Source organism: Furipterus horrens, unplaced genomic scaffold (assembly GCF_987537825.1).
Source record: "Furipterus horrens unplaced genomic scaffold, mFurHor1.1.pri manual_scaffold_7, whole genome shotgun sequence".
In the NCBI taxonomy this organism is placed as follows: domain Eukaryota; kingdom Metazoa; phylum Chordata; class Mammalia; order Chiroptera; family Furipteridae; genus Furipterus; species Furipterus horrens.
Window position 1 is genome coordinate 80,056,649 of NW_028327177.1, and position 8,438 is coordinate 80,065,086.

Here is an 8,438-nt window from a genome sequence, read left to right on the forward strand (position 1 = left end):
CCCACATGTAAATAAAATGTTTATTTGCAGAGGGAAAAACACTGGTAACATTTATTGATTGACTTTAAAAACATAGATGATTATGTATGTTCACTGCTTTTAAGTCAGGCAGAGAGTAAGGGCAGATTTGAAACCTGGGCACGATGACAGAACTATGAAAATTCTTGACTTACCCTGTATATTAACTTCTTAATAGGTAAATGTGAGTGGTCTCAAAAATGCTTTACTTGGAGTGTAACGTGAGAGAGATTAGGGGTCCAAGTGCCACTACTAAGTGTGAGCCTGCCCGCAGAGGTCGTCAACACTTTCTGCTTTCCTAGTCTCTGTGTTCATCTAGCCCTCTATATGTAAGTCTAGATCAATAACTTATATGTCCACTCAGGGTGCTTCTGTCTGTAGATGAAATCAAATGTTTGAAAATAGAATCCAGTTTTACCTTTGATTTGTTCTTTCAGATATACCTAAACTTTATTTGTTTCTTCACCCCAAATGAAAATTGCTTTATTGTTTTACCTTATAATAAAAGTAATATTAAAGCAATTCACTATGAAGAGGGAAAATAAAATAAAACATCTATAATAACAACACCAGGAGAGAAATTGCTGAACATTTTGTATTGGAACTTCAGGACTGACTTCAATTCTGATAATCATTTGGCCATTGCTTCTGACACTATCATTTATGTTATGGTATTACAACCTGTATAATTTTTAATAATTCTAATCCAGTAACAAAAATAGCTATTAGTAGGACTTTCAGTCAAGATGGTAAAAGAAGCAAACTCTGTGCTTAGCTTCTCCCATGACCACATCAAAATTATAACTAAGCTACAGAACAGCCATCATTGAGAAGCACCTGAGGTCTAGCTGAACAGGAGTCCTATAACTAAAGATATACAGAAGCCACACTGAACCTGTTAGGAGGGGTGGAGATGCAGAACAAGCTGCTGCAACACCCACATATGGAAGTTGGGAATTAAGAGGAAAATACTTTGGCTGTGGAGGTCCCCCTGAGGAACAAATGGTCCAAGCCACACATCAGGATCCCCAGCCCAGGATTCCAGTGCCAGAAAGAGAAGTCCCTATAACTTTTGTATGTGAAAACCAATGGGGATTGTGGCTGAGTGAAACAGGACTTCTGGAGTCCCAGGCATTCCTCTTAAATGTCGTGCACATACACTACTCTAACTCACTCTGAGTTCCAGCACTGGGGCAGCAGATCAAAAAACACCAGAGGCCCTGACTGGTGCAGCTAAGTTATTTAGAGCTTTATCCCATAAGTAGAAATGGTGTGGTTTAAATTTCTGGTCAGGTCACATGCCTAAGTTGTGGGTTTAGTCCTTAGTCAGTTGCCTTCTGTATGTGCCCTGACCAGGGAGCAAACCCACAACCTTTGGTGTCGGGAACGATGTTCCAACCAATCAATGTTTCTCTCCCATCAATGTTTCTCTCCCTTTCTGTCTCCCTCCTTTCTCCCCTCCCTAAAGTCAATAAGCATGTCCTTGGGTAATTTTTTAAAAAGTACTGGGGAAGTATGGGGAGGAAACTGAACTGTCTGGCTTTAGGGTGAAAGCTGGAGGGGCTTCTCTCTCTGCCATTTTGTTTCTTTGTTGAGAACTCCACTCACCCAACTTGCAGGCACAAATGGATACCAAGGCTGAGTCCCCATCAACCTGGTTCATACTGTTTGCACTGCTCTGGTGATCCCTGAGACCCTTCCCCACCCTACTTGTGGGCCTTCCCAAGCCACTTCAGTGGCTTTTCCATACAAACAACCTGTCTCAGCTTGTGCTGTAGACTTTAATAACTTTTCTCAAAGGTTCACAAACCCCAAACAAGCAGCACAGAGCTTCAGCATGCCTTGTACTTCTTGGTAAGCAACCCTGAGGCCAGCACTATTGGCAGCTACCCTTAGTTCAAAATTTAGTCTCTCCCAGCACCTTCAAGACCAGCATAAGGGGCAACCATCTTCAGATTACTTTGTAGTTCATTCCAGATGACCCCAGGTAGGGCATAGACAGTGGCTGACCTTAGCTTGCACCAGAAGTAACACGTTCAGTAGCCAGTTTCAGAATACACCAGAGTACCACGAAACCCCCTCTACAAAGGACACATCAAAAGGTGTATTTGGCAAGTACCAGAGCCTTGCTAAAGCATATCTTGCGATGTGGGGTCAACCCCTGCAAAACAGCTCCTCCACTGTAGTCAAAGCTATTCCTCACAGCCAGTCAGGCTGTGGCAACAGAAACCAAGTCTCAGTTACAACAGGAGGGCACACATAACTCGCACAAGAGACACCTCTAGAGTGCTCAACTAAGATGATTAGGGAAACTGGGCCACTAGACCCCACAGTACACCTACTACATAAGGCCCCTCTACCAATACTGAAAGATGTAGGAAGTCTACCTAATACATAGAAACAAACACAAGGAGGCAGCCAAAATGAGGAAACAAACATAAGAAACATGTCCCAAATTAAAGGATAGAACAAAATTTTAGAAAATGAACTAAACAAAACTGAGTCAAGCAACCTACTAGATGCAGAGTTCAAAATACTACTTATAAGGATGCTCAATCAATTTAATGGGAGAGTAGATGAACTCAGTGAGATCTTCAACAGAGAGACAGGAACATCAAAATAGATGTTAGCAACTATGTAATGCTTGTGTGATATGGATAGGAATGTAATAAGTTACAATCACTTTGAAAAACAGCACTTTCTTGTAAAGTTAAGTATAAACGTATTCTACCTCTATGCATTTACCCAAAAAAGAAGAAAATATATGCCCATGAAAATCTAAAAAAAAAAAAAAGAGAGAGAGAGAGAGATAGAAACATAAAAAACAACTAGCCAGAAATGAAGAATGTAATAACTGAAATGAGAGCATAATAATGGAAATCAACAGTAGATTAAATGAAGCAGAGGACTGAATCACTGATTTGGAAGACAAAGTAGTGGAAAACACCCAGTTGAAACAATGAAAAGAAAAAGAAGTTTTAAAAATGAGTATATGATGTCTGTCCAGAAAATATACAGCCATGTAATGTGCTACAAGATACAACAAACATTGTACAGAGGGTAATGACATCTCATTCCCCTTAAAAGCAGGCACTTTGGGACCTCACACAGTTTCCCCAGCATCTCTTCCACTGTTCAGAACACTGCAAAATCTTCTGTTGGAATTGCCATCAGCTGCTCTTTTGTATTTTCTTGAAACCTCTTCCTTTTTAAAGGTGATTTTACTTGTAATTTTGGAAAAAGCCAGAAGTCAGAGGATGCCAAATCTGGGCTGTCGGGAACTGAGTCACCTGGGTTATTTGATGTTTTCCCAAAAAACACTTCATGAGATGTGATGCATGAGTGGGCTCATTGTCATGATGAAACTACCAATCACCAGTTGCCCATAGCTGGGGCCGTTTTCATCATTTTGCATCTTTCAACCAATTAAGAACATTGAGGCAGTATTCCTTATTAATTGTTTGGCCTGGAGAGGCATACGCATGATGGGCAACACCTTCCCAATCAAAAAACATAGTTAACATTGTCTTCAGTTTTCTGTGACTTTGCCATGCCTTCTTCGGGCATGGATAACCAGGCAAGCTCCATTGGGACAACTGGGACTTCATTTTAAATCATAGCTGTAGACCCACCATTCATCTCTGATTATGACCTTCTTGAGGAAATCTGATTCATTGGTAGTGGTTTGAATCAAGTCATGACAACTGCAGCATGATGTTCCTTCTGCTCTGGTAGCAGAAGCAGAACAAATTTTGCTATGACATGTTTTATGCCAAAACCCTGCATCAAAATCTCAGACACAGTAATTTTTGGAATCCCCAGATCAGCTTCCAGTTCTCGCACTGTCAGTTGCTGATCTTTGTTGATTGCAGCCTGTACACATTCAACATTCTCAGGTGTTCTGTTTGTTGAAAGCTTTTCAGAATGTGGATCACTTTCAACAGATTCTCGACAATCTTGGAAATGTTTGTGCCACACTTTTATTTGCATTGTACTCATTGCATCATTCCCAAAATCCTTCTGAATCATCTGAATAGTTTCTGTGGAGGAATGTTCAAGCTTAGTGCAAAATTTGATGCAGATTTGTTGCTGTACTTGCTCAGTCATTTTGAATGTGGACAGCCACACAGTACACATACTCACTCAACAGTATCTATCACTCCCACTAACCAGTACAGTGACATCATTATTGTTCATGCATGCATATTCCAGTTCACTCTCCTTGCCTGCCAGGTTACATCGATGTCGTGCAAATTGTTCTAATTATATTAACAGTGGCTGGACTTTATCAAGACAGATTTTGTACTTTAAGGGGCCTCTGGGACAAAATCAAGTATACCAACATTTGCATCATTGGAAGGAAAAGGGAAAGCACAAGAGATTTAAAACTTATTTGAAGAAATAATGTGGAAAACTTCCCTAACCTGGTGAAGGAAAAAGACATACAAGTTCAGGAAGTGCAGAGTCCCAGACAAGATGAACCCAAAGAAGCCAGTCCAAGACAAATCATAATTAAAATGCCAAATATTAAAGATAAAAATAGATCTTAAAAGCAGCAAGATAAAATCAGTTAGTTACCTATAAGGGAGCACCTGTAAGAGTGTTGATTTCTCAAAAGAAACTTATCATGCCAGAAGGAATTGGTACAAATATTTGAAGTGATGAAAAGTAAAGAACCACAACCAAGATTACTCTACCCAAAAAGGCTGTCATTTAGAGTTGACAGAGCTTCCCTGAAAAGAAAAAGTTAGAGGAGTTTTTCCCAACAAATCCAGTATTATAAGAAATGTTAAAGGGACTTCTTTAAGAAAGAAAGCAAATTTAAAATATGAATAATGAAATGGCAATAACTACACATATCAATAATTATTTTTAAATTTTTTAAATTAGTTTACATTCAATATTATTTATAATGTATTTTATTGATTATATTGTTACAACAGTTCCAATTTTCTCCCTCTTGCTCCCCTCCACCCAGCACCCCTCTCCCCCAGCGATCCCCCCAAGTCCATACCCCTGGTTCGTAAAAATTAACTATCCCCCCCCTCTCAAATATTAGGACCCTTTGTAATCTTGTAAAGGACAATGGGCGAAGGTTTCAAGCTCCTCTAGCTGCTTCAAGCTGGACATGGTCATCGTCCTACCTACCCTTGGGTCCAGAAAACCCTAATAAGAGTGGGGGTGTGGAGGGGAGGGTGGCCTTCCCACATGGGGAAGGATCGTGCAGACTCCAGGTCAGTTGGCTGTCTCCGGTCAACGGCGTGCTTGGTTTAACAGGCTGGTGTCCTTGTTGTGTTCTGGGGGCAACAGGTTTGGCGAAAAGGGTTAAAAGACATCATTCAATCCATAACTACTAGATGACAAAAGGCAGGGATTAATTTTTCAATGTTCCATATTAGGAAAAAAAAAGGGGGGGGCTTCTTTGTAAGAAGGTGTGCTAGGCACATCTCACCTGTCCAAAACCCTTTTGCCCATTATACTTAGTTTGGGCTGAGGTAAATAGTTTAGGTTTTCCCCCTCTCAGACCTCTGGGCCTTTTCTGTCCAAGCCATTAGGATAGAAAAGAGAAACCAGTTTTAAAGTGAAGCCCACAGACCACCCCATTCTTCACCAACCCAGCCATTTAGTTCAGCCAAACCGTTGAGTCTCAGGAGGCAGCGCTGCAGAGAGGATTAAGTGAGGCTTATGCATACAGACAATCACTCAGGTAATGTGATCATAGGCTTATGTCCTTTGAAAACAGAAAACACGTGTTAATTTATGTAACATAACCCACAAACAAGTCTCTAAATCTGTAAGACTGTCTTATTGGGAAGACATCCAGTTGCAAGGCACTTGAAATTCTATTTGCCTGCAACTTGAATATCTTTGATGATATCACAGACATGGCTTAATTTTCAAGTGAAACCATATTTTAAATGAGAAGAAACTTTTAAGACGGTTAGTTGCCCTATTTTATACTCTACTACTGGTCATTGTGATTTTCCTAGAATAATAATTTTTCTCCCTAAGGTTACCCTCCTTTTCTTTAAAGGGACTACATTAAGTCCATTCTTAATTTATCCTGTTTGTTTGCATAAACATAACAAGAGCAGCAAATGATCACTTATGATCTTTAGTTCTGCTTTGCTGGAACTTACCCAAGGAATATTTGGGGTGACCCTCAGTCTGTTCTTCAGGGCACAGAAGCTGAGCCACATATCTGGCATTCATCCTTGCCTGTACACACCTGTTTTTTCCAAGTCTTTCTGGTTTTTCATTGTGCCTTAAGGTCCCTTCTAGCCATCTTTCAGGAAAACAACCTTCGTTCCTTCCCTGGAAAGATTCCTGTGGACCGCACAACCAACCATGGTACCAGGCCTTTTATCTCACGGGCAGTCATTCCCAGTTCCTCAGGGCTTTTTGGTAACAATCTGAGCCCAAGTATGTTTCCTTTAGGCTTGACATTCCAGTCAAAGACTTGGTCAAAAAAAAAAAAAAAAAAAGGAACCTCTATTAATAACTGGTCTTATTAGTTCTATGCAAAGAAACCTATGTCATTACTTACTTGTTTAGAATGCCAAACTCTGGAGGGATCAAATAGGGAGAAAAATATACAACGTGAAGGAAAATCTTTGTCCTGATATTCACTGAACTGGCATTTCCATTCTTCATATTTTCATTTTTTCCCCCACTAAAAAATTTTGTTTGTTTGTTTTTCCATTACAGTTGTCTCACTTTTTTATCCCTCTTCCTTCCCTGCACCCTGTCCCTCCCTTCCCCACATTTAGTGTCCACTCAGTTGCCCCTGTCCATGGGTCATTCATATTTTTTTTTTACTTGACCCTTCCCCTTCTTACACCCTTCTTTTCCTCCCCCCCACCCCCCTTGTTACTGTTAGTCTACTTCTTGTTTACATACCTCTGGTTCAATTTTGCTCATTTGTTTGTGTTGTTCATTAGTTTCCTGTAATAGGTGACAGCATAACGTATTTTTCTTTTGTTGCCTGGCTTATTTCACTAAGCATATTTTTCTCTAGTTCCATCCATGTTGTTGCAAATGGTAGAAGTTCCTTCTTTCTTTCTGCTACATAGAATTCCATTGTGTAAATGTACCACAGTTTTTTGATCCACTCATCTACAGATGGGCATTTAGGTTGTTTCCAGCACTTGGCTATTGTAAATAGTGCTGCTATGAACATTGGAGTGCATAGGTTCTTTTGAATTGGTGTTTCAGGATTTTTTGGATATAATCCTAGCAATGGAATTGCTGGTTCAAAAGGCAGTTCCATTTTTAGTTTTTTTAGGAAATTCCAAACTGTTTTCCACAGTGGCTGCACCAGTCTGCATTCCCACCAGCAATGCACCAGGGTTCCCATCTCTCCGCATCCTCTCCAGCACAAGTTGTTTGTTGATTTGTTGATGATGGCCATTCTGACTGGTGTGAGGTGGTATCTCATTGTGGTTTTTATTTGCATCTCTCTGATGGCTAGTGATGTTGAGCATACTTTCATACGTCTATGGGCCCTCTGTATGTCTTCTTTGGAGAAGTGTTTGTTCAGGTCTTTTGCCCATTTTTTAATTGGGTTGTCTGTCTTCTTGGTGTTGAGTCGTATGAGTTCTTTATATATTTTGAAGATCAATCCCTTGTCTGAGATGTCATTGGCGAATATATTTTCCCATATGGTTGGTTTCCTTTGCATCTTGCTGATGTTTTCTTTAGCTGAGCAGAAACTTTTTAGTTTTAGGTAGTCCCATTTGTTTATTCTTTCATTTCCCTTGCCTTAGGAGATATATCAGTGAAAATGTTGCTACGTGGGATATCTGAAATTTTCCTGCCTATTTTTTCCTCTAGGACTTTTATGGTATCACGGCTTACATTTAAGTCTTTGATCCATTTTGAGTTCATTCTGGTGTATGGTGTGAGCTGGTGGTCTAGTTTCACTTTTTTGCATGTCCCTGTCCAGTTCTCCCAACACCATTTGTTGAAGAGGCTCTTTTCACTCCATTTGATGTTCTTTCCCCCTTTGTCAAATATTAGTTGACCATATGAACCTGGGTTTATTTCTGGGCTCTCTATTCTGTTCCATTGATCTATATGTCTGTTTTTATGCCAGTACCAGACTGTTTTGATTACCGTGGCCTTGTAGTATAGTTTGATATCAGGTATTGTGATTCCTCCTACTGTGTTCTTCCTCAAAATTGCTGTGGCTATTCGGGCTCTTTTTTGGTTCCATATAAATTTTTGAAGTATTTGTTCTATGTCTGTGAAATATGTTGCTGTTATTTTAATAGGGATTGCATTGAATCTATAAATTCCTTTGGGTAGTATGGACATTTTAATGATATTGATTCTTCCCATCCATGAGCATGGTATATGCTTCCATTTATTTGTATCTTCTTTAATTTCTTTCTTCAGTGTTATGTAGTTTTCTGTGTACA